Below are 18,802 nucleotides of genomic sequence, written 5' to 3'. Positions count from 1 at the left end.
CTGTTTGGAGAGAAGTTGAGTATAGTTTGGACATTTGTCGAGCGACTAAGGGCGCACATATTGAAATTTATTAATTATGTAAAAAAATGTTTGAGAAGACAAATTTGAAAAATAAAAAACAAACTGTAAGTAATTCTGTTTTAATTTAAACCATGTTTAAAACCGCACCATTCTTTTATGATAACTTTGTATTTGTGAATTGTAACGATTCTTGTAGTTTTTCAGCTAGAATTTCAACTGTAATCCGTCGGGTTCTTGGATGAGAGAATCTATGCGAGTACCAAACGCTGGAGTTAAAACTTCAATCGGATGTTCAGAACGGTATTCGTCAACCACTGAAATTCGACCGTCTTTAAATTTGTCTAATCACTTGTAAAATTTTCTTCGGTTCATACATTTTCCGTGTTGTTTGATCATACGTTAGTAAACCGGTTTTCACCTTTAGAAAACAAAAAACGGATCAACTAATTAAAACTTTAAAAGAGTACGCTATCTTAAAATGAGATTTTGAAGTTATAAACAAAATAATTTTACTCAATAAGCTGATCGTGTCATATCATAGGTTTTGTATCATCATTCATTTTGTATCATCATGTTTTGAAAGTATCGTAACCCTCTTACCAACTGTTTTATCTCCACAGTTATTTGTGTGCTGTGTAATGACCCCCGTATATTAAAATATAGAAGTACTAATTTTATGCTTGATAGATTGAATTAAAATAAAGATCTTTTTTAAGTACTTAAGTTTTATTTGGGAGAGGTGCTTTTTTCTACATATAAAGGAAATAAAATAACTGATTTTATTCTCTCTTTTTTCTGTAATTTTAATAAAATTTTAAATAGCAGAATCAATTTCATTTATTAGATTTTTTTAATAATTATTGTAAAGGCATTACTAAAGGAAATAATAAATTGAAAAAAAGAAGGAACGCATAGTAAAAGAAGAATTAACTTTTAAAACAAAAAAAAATCTAATTATTATTTAATTGAAGAGCTTTCAGTACTGTTAATTGAATTATCTGGAACTTTTTATGTCTATATTTTATTACAGATATACATATATATGGGCTAAGAAAAAAGATCCACTTATAATTGCTAATTATTCTATAAAAGAATTTTTATTTTCTTGAAAAAAAATAAAATTTACCAATATTTTTGAATTCGTATATATTTGTACAAAGTCGTAAGGCAAATAATTCCAGAGAAGCATATTTTAAGATTCCAATCTATATTTAACAATGCCAATTTTATTTTACCTTTTTTAATGAAATTCTAAAGATAGAACAATAAGTTTTATTTTTAATTAAAATTCTGAGTTTTTAATCCTTTTTTATTTGAACATTTAATTTAAATTTAAAATATTTAAAAAGATTAACATTTTTTAACTTTAATAATAGTAACTTGTCATCATCAATACAATATTAAAAGATATCTCTATCATATATTGTAAAAAACTCTTACTTAGCTTTATCTAATTATCAGTTTATTGAATCCTTGAAAGAAGTTTTAGGAAATTAAAAAATGTTTTAAATTACTGAAAATAAATACACAGTGGCGCACGAAATGATCCTAAATTTGTTTAGGCAATAATTATTTACGGTAATAATTATTAATGTGTTTTATATTAACAGACGTGTCAAAAGTTTATGAATATTAGTTTCTTCTCTTTCCGAATGCGCTATTTGTGTATCGTTTTAAGATGGTTGATAAAGGAAGACTGACTGTTGAACAGCGCGTAAAGACTTGCGTTGTTTTTTAATGAAACGAAAAGTGTGGTCTTATACAAAGACGGTTTCGTACATATTTTCAAACTCGGTGACATATTAAACAATATGTAGACTTTACAAAAAATGTAGTAGTGATGGTTCAGTATTTGAGAGTAAGCGCGAACGGCCTACCGACGTTCGTTCTCCACAGAATGTCGAAGCAGTCAGAGCAGCGTTGCTGAGGAGCCCGGGAAAATCATCAAGAAAAGCAACATCACAGCTTGGAATTTTTAGACGATCTGTGCAAAAAATTAAAAAAACTAATTTGCATTTGTATCCGTATAAAATAACAGTGTGACCTAAATTAACATTTGACAATAAACATCAAAGAATGGCATTCGCTGAACGAGCTGTGAATAAGATGTATTGTTGAACAATGTTTGGTTTTCAGATGACCCAAATTTTCACCTAAATGGGGTTGTCAATCAACAAAATTTGCGTTTTTAGGCTTACGAAAATCCATATGTGCTTTATGAAAAGGTGCACCACACTCCAAGAAATACGGTATGGGCCGCTATCTCAAGTCACGGGATAATAGGACTATTCTTTTTTGAACAGACAGTGAACAGTGAACGTTATATGAACATGCTACGTAATAGATTTGTTCCTCAGCTTCTTGCAAAAGGGTTTCGATTAGAAAACGAGTGGTTCATGCAGGATGGAGCCAAACTACACACAGCTATGTTGTTTTAAACTTTCTGCATGAAACTTTCAACGCAAATGTCATTTCAAACCGACTTCCTAATCGTTTTGCGTGTGGATAGAACTGGCCCCCGAACTGTCCTGACTTGAATTCGTGTAATTATTTTCTTTGGAGATTTCTAAAGGAATAGAATTTTTCCTAAATATTGTCGTACAGTGATGGAATGTGGAGTGGTGATTATTGAGGAGTGCATCAAGATAACTGAAGAAATGTGTTGTCGAGTTATTAACAACATAGGAGTTCGTGTTGAAGAAGTTGCTAGACGTGATGATGGTTATACTGAACACGTGATAAGCTGAACATAATCCCCAGATATATCGTAAACACTTGGTACTTTACTTTTCTGTATTGTGAGTCAAATAATTATTTTTTAACCAAATCAAATGTTGGATCATCGTGCACCACTCTGTAGAAGTCTAATTTGAATCTTTAAACAACTAAAAGATATGTCTCTGAGATTACAGTTAAATAAATATCTATACATTTTTATTTTCCTGATATAATAGCATTAAAACTATGCTGCAAGAAGGAAAGTATGGTAATCTGACAAAAAATGGGGTTTGGGGTTTTTTGCATTTCTCGACGTATCATGACTCAGTAACTCCCCAAAAAGATTGAGGGAAATGTTCGTGTGCACGTATGTATGTACGTATAGTGGTGTCTTTGAACGTCTATTAAATTACATACATTTTTTTACAGTGAAAAGTACACAAAATTTTATTTTATTAATAACTTCTGATATTTTTTCATATCTTTTTTTTAATAGTTATTATTGAATTATTATTTATTATAAAACATTTTTTTTACAATCAGAGGTTAATAATTATTAATAAATCAATATGTTTAAATTAAAAAAAAAAAAGTTAAAAAAAATAGGAGATTAAGTCTGATTCGAACCGATGCCTCTTCCCCTTGTAAGATCCAAATATTTCATTAATTAAACTTTTATTTGGCTATAATTCTGGAACCAATGAAAATAAGTACCACTGATACATCGCTGAAAAGCTCTCAATGAGGGATTATTACTGCAGTTAAGAAAAAGTCCAAAATCCAATTTTTTTTTTTATTTTGAGCTTTTTTTGACAATTTTGGTTCAGTCGATTGCAGTCAAAAAGGGATGTGCACAACTAGATATTACAAAACTCATAAATCCAAAATTTCAATATCCTCCGACCAATCGTTTTTGAGTTATGTCAAATACATACGTACGTACAGACGCCACTCCGAAACTACTCAAAATCGATTCAAGGGTGATCAAAATGGATATTTCCGTTGAAATCTGAAAAACGAAATTTTTCGCGATAACAATACTTCTTTTACTTCGTACAAGAAATTAAAAAGAATGTTTATTAAAATGTTCACATACAACCCCTTTGTACTGCATTAAAGTAATTAATAAATGCATCAAATGTACAATCTCTAATTATTATGCTTTCATAAAAGTAAATTAATTTAGATTTCTTAATAGCACAATTCAGAAACACTACAAATTGCTGGAAGTTTAGTATCTCTAGAGGCACACCCGTTTCTTCATAATATAATTTAGACAATACTCCAAATTACTGGGAATTACATATCTCTAGACGCAAACCGTTTTCAGAGATTACCAGCGATAAAATAAATGTAATAAAAAAATTTGACAATCAACCATTTTAATACCAGATATCATATCAAGATCGAAATCATCACATCAGTAATGTATCACGTATATTGAACATGAAAAGCTAGAGTGATTAACACATCTTAGGAATAGTCGGCCTGAGTCTGTACAAGACTACACCTCATTTTAAACATATCATATTCATCTCAATAGGCCAGAGGGATTGCTTACTGTTCACTAATTGAATAGATTGCAATGTACACATTAGGAATAAAAATAATAATAAAATTCAAAGATGGTTCCTTCCGCCATCTTGTGACAACGTATTTAAAAAATTTATTTTATGAAAATTTGATTTAGTAAACTAAAGGTTTCACAGGTTTTAAGAATTAACAAATAAAGTTTTGATAAAATTTCAATTTTGAATTTTGTCTGTGGATTGGTAACTAGGTACTTGATAATAATTAATACCAGGATATCTCAGTTGTAAAATAAATAAACCCGTTTTAATACAAATTAATTTTAACAAATTAAAAAAAAATCATTGAAGACTAATAATGTTACGGTAGATCTTGCAAAAAATAAATGAAATCTTTTCATTAAAAATGTTATAAAGTTCAAACTTTATCTGTCATCCTGCAATAAACCGATGTAACAATTAAGTCTGAAGAAAAATCTTACTCATATGAAACAAAAAAATACGTGAAAAAAATAAAAGAAATAATGCGTTGAATTCAACGACTTTATCTACAGTACTGTATTTTATCGAAAAATAAGTCCTGATGACAGGTCTTTTTCCTTTTTTTTTTCTTCTTATATTCACCCTTGTCCCTTAATACTTTATCCCTTATCCTTTCCCCCCTTCTTTCCTTATACACACTATATTTTCCCCTCTTCATTCCGCTTACTCAATGTCACGTGATAAACTGTAAAGGAAATGACAGTTATTATGGCTTAAAGTAAGGCCATCCTTATCATTTTACTTCAGTTTAGTTTTTGACAGATATCTTCTGGAGATATGATTTTGTCATTACCAACTGCTTCTCTGGCTTTTCTTTCTCTAAAACAAACACACTAATACACAGATGAAAAAAAAGAAGAATAAACGTAGGTTGTAGTAATTTGAACTGCAAGTTAACAATTTATTTTATTACTTTTCTTTAAGGTTATAATACAATTTAGTTGTCATAAAAAAAAATATAACATGGAAAAGGTTAATTAAATCTTGTTTCCTTGTTTAGACCAAAATGATACAACCTTTACAAGATATCGTGTCATTCTTAGATCAAATAGTTTTAATGTACTTTACTAAAAGAAATAAATAATTACTTTATGTATTATCAAATAAATTACTATTTTAATTAAAATTACTCTAAATATATTAATTAATATTAGTCTAAAATACTCTAATATAGCTTTTCAGCGGTAAATAGAGAAAATTAGTATCAAGAAAGATTAATTAATTATATAATATTTATTAACAATCTCAGATTTTTTCAAGCTTACCATACACATTATTAAATATTGATCAATTTTATGCACCAGTCGCATGTATTACGCAAAATATTCAATCTATATCCTCAGATAATTTAGTACTTTGTTACTTACAAGCTGTCATTTCTTGATATATGCAGCACCATTTATTTACACTAACTGAAATAATCATTTTAAACCGTGTTAAACCGATTAAATCTAAACCTAAGTTGGTTAATATTACGTATATAGTATAGCACAGTAGTAGTAGTATTAGTATAGTAATGGTGAAGTATATATTTTAGTATTTTAGATACATATGTATATATGTAAATTACTTATGTAGAGTGATATTAAAAGTATGAAAACGGCTTTATACTTTAGTTAAAATGATTTTTAAATACAAATAAATAATTTAATAAAAATGCATTTATAATATTTGAAACAAATACTCTATACTTCATTTTATTTTACTTATACCGCCCCAAGATAAGGAAAAGAAAAAGCTACACGAGGAGAAAGAACAAAACAATGATGAAAAGAATACGAGGAGGACCTGTATATAACAAGAGAGAATCCTGAAGAACTAAAAATATAAATAGAATGGGAGATAGGTAAAAAAAAGTATAGAAAACAATTTAAAAAATTAAGAATAAAAATCGGCTGGAGTAAATGAACTTTCCATAGATTTTATTACTGCTTTAATGAGGAATTATCGAGAAATAAAGTAACTATTTATTTTATAACAGAGTTGATTTATCAATTTGTTAGATCATTCACAAAAAAGCGTTTTGTTTTTCCGTTTATTTTTAATTATACTGTCATATGTTCGCGGTTCGATATCGAGAGATTATCAAACGTAGATTTTTTTTTAAAGATACAACTTATTACTCTACATGTAGAATAAGAAAAATAATAATAAATATAACATACAAAATAGTATTCTGAAAAAAATTGATATAATGACAATTAACTTATAAATACCAAAATGCAGTCCGATTTACAGAAAATTATAATGATTGATAGAAACCAATATTCCATTATCAATAAGATAAAAGAAAAATCTAAAATTCATACAATTCACTTTTTCCAAATACTATTACTTTTACTGTTTGCAAAAGACCTACCTTACACTTTATGAATGAAAATGCAATGTAACAAACATTGGACAAACGGGAAGAAGATTAAAATTAAGATATAACGAGCACATGAGATCTTTTAAAAGTCAAAAAACGATTCTAATTATACAACGCATTTAATGAAAGAAGAACATACCCCCAATGAAAATAGAAGAATCAACGAAATTAATTCACAATTCTATTAAAGAAAAAAAATAAACATTCTGGCTTACCCAGTTCCTGACCGGTCACGGGGAGTTCAAAATGTACCTATTTGCGAGACATAGAGCTGAGACGAAGAATACTCCTATTCTAGGGAGGTCGATATCCCCGATAATGTCATTTTCCAATGCCACAGGTGGGCGCTTCAGAGGAGAGAGATAGAAGGCATAGTGAGTCCGACAGATCCTGTTGTGGATAGGATCTTGACCGGTGGAAAAGAGTTCCAGGCAGTAGCCAAATACATCTCGACGGTACTTCGGAGAAAGACGTTGAGGAAGAGAAGGAGTGAGGAATAGCCCCTTATGGAGTCGTCATCTGTCTGGGCTTGCTTGGGTGGGCGGTAGCGAGGAAGTAGGGAGACTCCGGATCCTCTCGCGACTGAAACTTCGGAAAAAAACAACACCTGGGATAGAAATAAAAAGACCCGTACCAGCAGGGGGCCAGAAATGGTAACCGCTGTTAGACAGGGCTATGAAAAGACCCGAACCGGCAGAGGGACCAGTAATAATATCCCCTGTTTTTGAATAGACAATAAAACAACAAAATATCCAACCGGCGGCCCGACACGTCATGCCGGGCATACAGCCGGTAGACGGGAAGGGCCGCTTCAGTTTAAAGGACACGCCCTTACAATAAACTATGCTTAATTGCTGATCCAATGTAAGGGTGTAGGGGGAAAAATTTATTGAAAATGGGAAATAGATAAACAAAATTAAAAGATAAGTAAAATCTTAAATAACAAATAAACAAGAAAAAGGCCAGATAAGGCATGGCGTCAATTAAAGGGATGGACGTTGACTAAACGCTATATAATGACCAACACAAATTTAAAAGTACCAATAAAATAATTTTTGACAATGGAGTTGTTCCGAAACGCGTCAACACATAATAAATGAATGAGCTAAGAAAAGTAAACAGTACTCAACGTACGATACTGTCACTTTCACTTCTAATTACAAATAACTCGTTTAACAGCTTATTATTTTCAACCATTGTCCAAAATGGAATACTTGTAACCCATTCTTTGGTCATTGTTACTACTGTTATCGCACGCTGCGCCTTGCAAAACACTGACCGTCTTCCTCACCTTGGCAGTATTTACACCTCTTGATCTGCAGAACCAGTACCCGGCTCGTCCTTTTGATTGTTGAAGCGTAATAATCTTTATTGTCCACGTCCTTGCTATTTTTCTGTATTTAACTTCTTTTTCCGGTCCGATAATCCTCCTGGTCGAACTTTTGAAGGTGTAATATTACATTGTCTGTATTACAAAAAACAAATTGTTAAACGGACCCATTATTCTAAGAAAAGAATCCCTTTTATTTCCTTATAGTTTCTTCTTTCTTTTTTTTTCTTTCTTCTTATTTGGAAGAAGCCCCGTTATAACATTTCCCTTTAAATATGAGAATGGTTTTATAATACTTAAAGTTTAAAATAGAAAATTTGATTTTATTCTAATTTTATTAAAATTCTTCTGAAATATATATATACCTATGTATATTAATTATTCTACGTAATATTAAACAAAATTAAGTTGAGAAATTCCTAAAATATCTACATTTATTTGTAAGGTATTAGTAAAACAGAAAATTAAACACAGACGAGTAATTTATAAGAGACACTTGAAAGTATTTTCAGATTAAAACATTTGATTTGATATTGAGATTAATGCAAGTACGCAGTTATGAGAGAATTTTAAAGGAAAGAAGGGTTGGATGAGAATGGTTCTTTAGTAAAGTGGAGAGAGAGGAACGTAGAGAGAATTTGTAGGTAGTATAAGTTCCGTTTATTGAAGAGTCCTGCCTGGTAGATACGATAAAAGGGTTAAATACCCTCTCATAATCACTAACAACAACAAAACCAATTGGGTTTTATAGCGCCCCTTTCTAACACATATTACTATGAAGTATCCTTCAACTTTATTTTATTTTTTAAAAAAACAAAATTAGATTAATATGTTCTAATTTATTTCGTAATTTATTCTACTTTTAAATCTATATTTATTTCCTAGATTGATTAAAGATTTAAACATTATATGAATAAAATTCAAAGAAATTGAATTATAGAAAGAAATTTGTTCAGTGTTTTATTATCATGTAATTTATATTAATAAAAATCCAGATAATCTTGCTTACGTAAAATTATACTTTTATCATTTCTATCTGTTTGCTATATTTTCTATAAAACGTACTGATTTTTAATTATTAATACGAGTATATCGAAAAAAAAGATATTCTAATAAAACTTAAATTGAGAATGAAATAATTATACGCATAAAATAGAAATTAATAACAATTTGATCATTTAATTATTAAGCATTCGCAACATTCCGTTTGTTGATGTTTGAAATAGTAATTTACTTATAGCAGATGAAATAAACTGTTTTTTTTACAAATGTTAAAGTAAGATTAAAACAAATACGAGTAACACTGAATTCAGAATTAGTGTAAATGGATATTTTTTCCTGATCATAATCAATTAGATTTATTGATGTTTTACACCGTTATTGGATTCTTAAGTAAGTCATTGTATTATAACAAGACCGATATAGCGGACCTGAGTAACGGATTCCTACCAATTAAGAATAAAGTAGCAGAAAATATAATAATGTGAAGAATTCAAAGAGGTGCCTTTTAGTACAGGTAACAAGTCCGTTTAACAATCGTCTTTTGTAACACTGCCCGCTAATACACCTAAACAGATGTTTTCCGGTGAGAAGAGTTACCGAACTCAGGCTAGGAATGCATGGGAACGAAAGGGCTCGGTCGATCATTCTCACGCTTAACTGGGGTCTAGTTTGGCAGGTAAAGAAGATAGGAGTATAGATAATCCGTGGAAGACCGGTTGAAATTAGTTCTACGAAATCAGTCTAAGCGAGACGTTATGATGCGAGTCAGCGAGAGTATTCATGAGGTCAATGATTAAGCGAATATCTTGGCGTACACGTTCGACGCATAAAAGGTGACGTCACAATTAATTCCTGTGAGGGTAGTGCATAAAAACGAGAAATGGTTCGGTGAGTTACTGTTAGTAAGTGAAAGAGTTAATGTACTAAATCTCATTCATAAACCGTTAGGGTAGTTTTAATTGTGAACAGCAACGTATTTGCAGTGAAAGAACGTTATACTTGTCTTATCTATTGTACTAGTGTATAAAATAAAGTTCCACTTACCAATAATATTAAAAGTATATATTCGAGTACTTTCGAAGCCGTTACTTCATCATCAGGGACTTCCCAAATATGTTAATTCAAATTCAAATGTATAATTGAATTTAAATTAAAATTGTTACGTTCATAATAGTCGGTCGTCAAAAAGTAAAATTAAATTGCACGTCAATAAGACAATAACTTCATGTTTGTAAGATGTTTGCGACTATTATCTTTATTTATCATAATAGTACCAAACATCTTAACAACATGACGTTACGGTCTTATTGACGTACAATTTAATTTTATTTCTTGATGACCGACTATTATGAACGTACCAATTTTAATTTAAATACAACTATACACTTGAATTTGAATTAACAGCTTTTGGGAAATCCCTGATGATGGAATAACGGCTCCAAACGTACTCTGATGTGCACTTTTAAAATTGTTGGTTAGTGGAACTTTATTTTATACAATTATATTCAAACCAACGGGGCCAAATTCTTAGTAAATTAAATCTATTGCACTATTGTTGTAACACAAGATTAGTGGTTAATATTGTTACGACTAGCGGTCATCCTGATGTCTTTTGAAAATGGGACTGAATTCTGCTTTTCATTATTTATCTACCCGCGAATAAATTCTGACGATTACTTTAAATACTGTTTTGTATGTAATCATTGTTTATTATTATTATTATTGAGATTTATTATTATTATTATTATTTATTTATTTTTTTTTTTTTTTACTGAATTTTTACGGGCATCGACTGCTAAGGTCATTAGCCCTCGTCACATTCTTTAAAAGAAATTATTATCTCCATCAGGATCGTCATATGTAAGGGTGTAAAGGGCCCTTACATTTTATTTAAAAACACAGACTTCACAATAAACATTAAAACATGAAAGACAAGGACAATCACAAACACTTACGGGGTGTAAAGGGCCCCAATATTAAAATTTGAGATAGGTTCTCAAAAGACCATGAACTTAAAATTATAATTAATCTTATCAATACCATATCTTTCTTTCTTTCTTCTATATGTATATATAAAACTACCGCTTAGAGTATCTTTTACCACAGCTTTAAACTTCCATTTTATAGACTTTTAAGAAGTCCACTGGCGTGTAAAAATGCAACTATATTTTCTTCATTTCCATTATCCAGATCAGCACTAATATTATTTGTAAGACAGAACCTCTTTCTGAGGTCCTCATATATGGTACACTCTTCTATTAGATGCTTGATTGTCAGTGTTTTATTACAAACACCGCACATTGGTCTCACTTCGCCGGTTAACAAATATAAATTTGTTAATCGCGTGTGACCGATTCTAAGTCTGGTCACCGCTACTTGTTCACGGCGAGTCAACTTAAAGTCGCTTTTCCATTTATAAGGAGAAGTTTTAACTGAGTTTAATTTTGTATTTAAACTCCTCCATTCAGCGTTCCACTTGTTTCTTACTATGTTTGTTAGACGGTTTTTAACATCTGCCACTCTTACAGGAAATGCATCCAAATCATCGCAGACTGTTGCCTTTCTGGCAGCTTCGTCTGCGATTTCATTACCTGTAATACCAGCATGCCCTGGAGTCCATACAAATACGCATCGCTGTCCTCGTTGTTTTAGAACGTATAAAATGGACAGGATGTTTGCAATTAGGACATCCTTAATGTTCTTGTTCCGAATTGCGACGAGTGCACTTAATGAATCGGAACATATTAGCACTCTCTCTTCGCAATAGTGTTCAGTGTAGCGAAGAGCTTGCTGAATTGCAGTGAGTTCTGCCGTGTAGACACTGGCCACATCTGGCAGTCTCCAAGAGTGGGCTTCTTCATTTACATATATCGAGCATCCAACACCATGTTCGATTTTAGAACCGTCAGTATAAATTCTAATATGTTCTTCGTATCTACTGACGGTTGCTAAAAATTCCTGCTGGATGATCACTGCTGGTTTCTTCTTTATTTCTCCTTGAGAGAGATCCAAACTTGTATTTACCGCTGGCAAGAGCCATGGCGGTATTTCTCTAGTAGAAATTGCTAGTGTCTCTGGTATAGCAATTTCATATTTTCTTCTTAATTCGTGATACCTAATTCCGGCTGGTCTGGAATAGGTAGCACGACGTTCGTATGATGCAGCCATGGGATGATTCATAAACAATTTATTATTTATATGAGCAGGGAAAGCCCATATATTTGCTGCATATCTTAACAAGAGGATCTCTCTTCTATAATGTAGTGGCATTATTCCGGCTTCAGACATCAGACTAGCCGCCGGACTTGTGCGGAAAGCACCTGTTGCGTATCTTATTCCGCTATTATGAACTACGTCTAACTTTCTTAAGTGCGACTTTCTAGCGGATGAATATACGATACATCCGTAGTCTAGTTTAGATTGAACCAATGCTTTATACAGTCTCAATAATGTCTCTTTTTCTGAGCCCCAATTTAAGTTCGATAAACATTTTATAATGTTTAGGGCTCTTTTGCATCTATCACTCAAGTCCTGTATATGTAATCCCCATGTAAGGGATTTATCCAATACTAGTCCTAAATACCTTACGCTGTCTTTATATTGTATTGGATTATCATCAATTGTCAGAGCAGGACTTTGATGAGGAATTCTCTTCCTACAAAAGTGTACACAGCACGTTTTTTCTGGTGAGAATTGGAATCCGTTATTCCTTGCAACTTCATTTAGAGCATTGATCGCTCGTTGCAGTTTGTACCTCACCATAGCAGTCTTGTTGCTGGCATATACGATTGCCAGATCATCAACATAGACGCTTTTGCTGATTTCTACTGGAATGGCTAATATCAATTTATTAATGGCAATGGTAAACAAGGTACCGCTCAACGGCGAACCTTGCGGTATGCCATTTTCCAAGATTCTTTCACATGAATATTCATTGTTGACGCGTACTTGGAAGGTACGGTCATTCATGTAGTTGCTGAGCAGTATAGGCAGATTGCCACGAATGCCCCATTCATGTAACTGGAGCATTATACCATGACGCCAGGTCATATCGAAAGCCTTCTGAAGATCAAAGAAGACTTCGACACAATGTTTCCTTGTAATAAAGCTGTTATATATAATGTCCTCTAAGCTGATCATTTGATCAGTGGTAGAATGGTATTGTCGAAAACCTGCTTGATACGGTGATATCAGGTTTTCTTTTTCCAAAACCCAGACGAGTCGATTATTAATCATTTTTTCCAATATTTTCCCCATAGCAGACGTCAAAGAAATAGGACGGTAGCTATTAGGGTCTGTTAAATTTTTATTTTTCTTTGGTAATGGAACAACATGAGCTTTTTTCCACTGCTGCGGGTACGTTCCATCCCGCCATATTTTATTATAAAGTTCTAATAATCTACACTTTGCAGTGGTATTCAGCTGCCTGATCATATTATAGTGGATTTCATCCGGACCAGCAGCTGTGTTACCTGATTTTTCCAACGCTTTCGCGAGTTCTTCCATTTTAAATGGTACATTATATGAGTAATTATACTCAGTTCTGAAATTTAGTAGACCTTCGAGTTCTTCTTTTTTGGTTCGAAAACCTTCCTCGTAGTTGGCCGTTTTGCTGGCCTTTTCGAAATGATTGGATAACAGCTCTGCAATTTCATATGGAGTATCTTTTATTTCATCTTCATCTTGAAGGCTAGTTATGGGAGCAAAATCATTACGCCCACAAATCGCCTTCACTTTCCTCCAAACATCTGATGCAGTAGTAGTTTTGTCAATGGATGACACATATTGCTGCCAGGATCGTTTTTTCGAATCTATCATAAGACGTTTTGCATACGCCCTGTATTTCTTAAAGGCAACAAGATTTTCTATACTAGGACGCTTCTTAAAGGCATTATACGCCCTTTTCTTTCTTTTTATAACTTCACTTATTTCATCGTTTCACCATGGAACGGGTTTCTTTGTAAGTTTCCCAGATGTTTTGGGAATATATCTCGATGCCGACTCAATTATTGCATTTGTTATGGCCTCGACATCATCTCCGATAACTCCAGTTGTTTCCGGGAGTATCGTTCTAGCTGTGAAGCTCGTCCAGTCTGCCTTTTCAAATAACCATCTTTTAGGGATGGGATATATTGTTCTTGTAACATCAGTTACAATTTGCACCGGGAAATGATCGCTTCCATGCAGATCGTCTATAACATGGAAGCTGTACCTCGGTGCTATCGATCCGCTTATAAGTGCAAGATCTATACAGGACGTCGATCCATCTCTGGCATTGAAAAAGGTTCCTGATCCGTCGTTTAAAACAATAAGTTCGGAATTCATCAGGAACGCTTCCAGTTCTCTTCCACGGGGATCTACTCGATCCGATCCCCAGAGAGAATTATGAGCGTTAAAGTCACCCACCAGTAAAACAGGTGGGGGAAGCTCGGAAATTAGTCTTTCTATGTCATCCTTATTCCAATCGTAATTCGGTAAGTATATGCTGCACACAGTGATCTTAAGCGGTCACTTCATTCTAACGGCGACCGCTTGTAGGTTGGTGTTTAGAACAATCGCTTCGGTGGCAGCTCTAGGCGATGTTAATATAGCTACTCCACCTCTAACTCTTATATTTGGCGGTTGATCTTGCAGAAATATATTGAATCCTTTTAATTTAAAATTTTCATTTCGGCGGAAATGTGTCTCTTGCAGACATATACAGACCGGGTCTACATCATGTACCAAGCGTTGGAGCTCATGGATGTTTGAAAAACATCCATTGATGTTCCACTGTACTATCGACTCACTAATTTTTAATTAAATTATTGTCTGGGTTTTCCTTTCGGCCATCCTTTTTTTCGTTTCTTCTCCATGTTGCGAACAGCAGCATGTTCGCGGAGAAGGTCGTCGCCTGTAAGGCTTCCGGTCTCCGTGTCGGAGACCACCGAAGCCGCCGACGACGACGGACATGGATCGGCGCCGGTTTCAGGCGCCGATTGAGAGGCGGCAACCTGGCCACTCCCCGACACGGGGATAGCACCGGCAACCGCCTGTGGGAGGGGGGACACTCGCCCCCCCTGTGTGATTTTTTGTGGCCTCTGAGGCTTAGAGGCCAACTCAGTTGCTGGAGGCTTTGGAGCTTCCATAACAGTCTCTGTAGGCATCATCGTTTTCTTGTCATCAAAAATCTCACTAAGACGGACTTGGTATTCTGCTTTGGCGTCCGTTTTCCTCAGCGCGAGAGTTGCTTTCGCTGTTTTATCTTCGGGAGGAGGCTGTACTAATATCTTTGGCTTTATTGGATCTTTAATGTTGAAAGATTTCATTTTGTTGTCAATAATTCTTTCAATCATGTTAGCCAAGTTCGGAGCAAGTTTACTGATGAGCTGACTTTCATCTATAGCAATTGGAGCAGGAGCCGCAGCCTGAGCATAAGATGTTGTTGCTCTGGGTTTGCGGCCGTTAACAATCTTTTTAGCTTCGATGTACCTGACTTTCTGCAGAGTTTTAACTTCCTGCACAGCTACTTCTTCTTTGTAGACAGGACAATTCCTGGATCTACATGAATGCTGTCCCTTGCAATTGATGCATATAGGGGGCTCTTTACACGGCTCTCCCTCATGCACCTCTTCGCCGCACACGCATATTTGCGTTCTCTCACATTTAATGGCGGTGTGGCCAAAACGTTGGCACTTGAAGCATCGCATTGGCTGCGGGATAAATGCCCGCACATCCAATCGATGTATCCCCGCTCTAATCTTCTCCGGCAAGGTAGGCCGGTTAAATGTGAGAACATGAGAGGCTGAAGGTAGGACCTCGCCATTCCTCCTCATGTTCAATCGGCGACACTCTATGACTCCCTGCGTTGACAACTCCTCAACAATTTCTTGTTCCGTACAATTTAGAAGGTCCCGACAGACGACCACACCTCTTGAGGTGTTGAGCGTACCGTGGGGATCAACATGCACAGCCAGTTCTCCAATCTTTTTAAGCCCTAAAATCTTTTGAGACTGGACATCATTTACAGTCTCAACATGAAGTCCCATGAAGGTCTTCCTTATTTCTTTTACAGGGCCACCAGCGCATTTGGTTATCTCCCGAGCGATGAGAAAAGGACTCACCTTCGAAAAATTTCCATCCTCCTTGGTAATAACCAAATATTTAGGTTTCGGTGTATTATTACTCTTGAAAAAAGCTTTTTGTAAGCTTTTTCTAGCCTCAATCTCTATTCTTTTGGTTTCCGTACTTTTTCTCCGTTTTGCCTCAGGCGAAACGGCTGGTTCTAAACGAGGGTGTTTACGTGCACCCTCTGCCACGTTTAATTGTTCAACTTGCATGAACAATAAATCCCTTCTGTAGTAAGGCTAGCCGCCGGGGTACACCCCCACTCCAGGGCTACCAACCCTGGAGGTCCGTTCCGGTACTCCGGTGGAACCGGCATATGTCCTGGCAGAGAGCGGATGCGCAGTCTCTGCACTGACTCCAGGCCCTTACACACCGAGGCTTTCAGGGCTCCCATGCTCCGAACAACATGGGCACCTTAACTACATGCTTGCCATCGCGGGGGGTATGTGGACGACGAAAGGTCTCCGTTACACCTGCAAATAACTTCGACCGTGGCCGCCACATCGCCAGCTCTAAGTTTAGTATATGTCCACTTCCTAATCCATAAATTGTTCATATCCTGCAGGTAGCCAAAAATTCCAATCCATGAGGGGACCTGAAGGTGGAAACAGGTCAAAAGAAAAGCACATCCGAGGAATTTACTCGGAGCCCCGTTAGCTAGCTATATGTATTGTACATAAGTACGGCTGTTACCGCCCTGGACGTGGAACGTAGATGTTGTGTTCCGGACGTGGGGATTACCTACCTCAGGGCATTATTATTTATTGTTGTTATGGTTGTGATTACTACGGTCATTATTTGTTTATTTATTATTGTCATTATTCTAATTATTATTGTGAGTTGTTTATTATTGTCGCTTATTATTATTATTGTCATTATTATTAATTTGTCTTGTTTTAGTTATGTTTTTAAACCATTAAATTGTAATTGTATAAACATTTTCAATTGTCAATCTATGAATATCCTGATCGAGCCACGAACTCGCGTCAATATGAATCAATTAAATGTACGAAGGAAGATCATTTGTTAATGAAAAATTTATCAAAAAACGTTAAAAATTATTAGATCTTATATACAGTAATACGAAGAATATAACAAACTTTCAGGAATTTTTTTATTGGTAAAAATAAAGAAGAAAATTCTTATAAGCGTAGGTATGGAAACGCTTTGTTATCGAGTGTCGCTTGGTGGAATATTTCGTCCTGATTTTTTCGTCTTAGTTAAAAATTAAGTAAGATTGTAATTTTTGGGAGCCAAATTAAAGGAAAAATTTAAGAATTTTATATGAAATCTTATCTGAAAAGTTGAAAAAATAGATTCCAGAACTGTATATGTAGTAGTTAAAGAGAAATATGAAATAAAAGATTGGAGTCTACAATGTTTGACGTAAACAACTTTGTTAAGTGGATAATAAACACATAAAAATTAAAACAAAACTTGTAGAGAATTTAATTCTGAGTAAAACGATACGTATAAAATCCACAGAAACTAAATACAAACGATATTGTTTCACTGGTGCGTAAACACAAAAAAAATACTGAACCGAAGGTTCTGTGGCTGGATATTTTTGATTATATTCTCGCTGTGCAGCTAGTGTGTTTCAATTGGAAGTTATACAGAAGGCATTGTTAAATAATGAAATAACCCATTATTGCACTCATTTAAATGTTTATAGAGGTAAAATGCAGTACAAAAAACTTAATTGTTATAATCAACTGTTAGTTCTAAATATAATTATTTCAAAGAAATTTAGTTAAAATTAATTTTAAAGACGCCTAATAAGTTGTTTTATTTGATTTTTTTTTTTTTTTACATTTAGATTTTTTTATTTTTCCAAAATATTTAATTTTTTTTACTTTCCCGTCTATATAGCAGCAACAGCTATATAGAAGTGAAAATGCGATGATCGGTCAAAATTGGACATATCCGGTTTTCACTGAATCTTGACGAATTGACCCCTAAGAACCCCAGAAAACCGGAAAATGGCATCGAAATTTCCGCGATAAAACGTGCTTATGTATGTATGTATTTTGGCCGTGTAAATAGCCTTATATTTCCAGAACTACTTGACCAAACTTGGCTATAATATTTCTATATTAGAGGTATTGATTCTATTAAATTTTCAATTTAAAAGGTCAAGGAGTGGGGTATACACGGGGAGAAAACGAAATCGTCTCCGGATTTTGCATAATTAAGGTTATATATTTTTTTTTATAATTTTGTTAATATTAATAAAGTATACAACTTTTGTAAAAAAATTTTTTGCTAAAATTCACCCCCACCCCTAAAAATGGTTTTCGGTTTTGGCCTATAAATCACCGATTTTGACCAAACCTAGTCAGATTACTTCTATATATATGGCATTGTTGCTTCTAAATTTTCAATTCAAAAGGTCAAGGGGTGGGAGATATATGGGAGAAAAACGAAATCTTCTCCAGATTTTGCATAATTAAGGTTACACACACACACACACACACACACATATATATATATATATATATATATATATATAATTGATAATTTCGTGAATATTAATAAATAAATTTTATAAAAAAAAAAAAATTTAATTTCACCCCAACCGCTAAAAATAATTTTAATTTTGAAGTTATAGAAGATAGTACAATGGGTGATTTTCGTTGTATTTTTTTAAAATATTTTTTGTGAGCAATTATAAAAAAACAACTT

The sequence above is a fragment of the Lycorma delicatula genome, chromosome 11 (genome assembly GCF_047948215.1).
Source record: "Lycorma delicatula isolate Av1 chromosome 11, ASM4794821v1, whole genome shotgun sequence".
In the NCBI taxonomy this organism is placed as follows: Eukaryota; Metazoa; Arthropoda; class Insecta; order Hemiptera; family Fulgoridae; genus Lycorma; species Lycorma delicatula.
The sequence above is the reverse complement of the archived record's forward strand: the minus strand, read 5'-3'. Positions refer to the sequence as shown.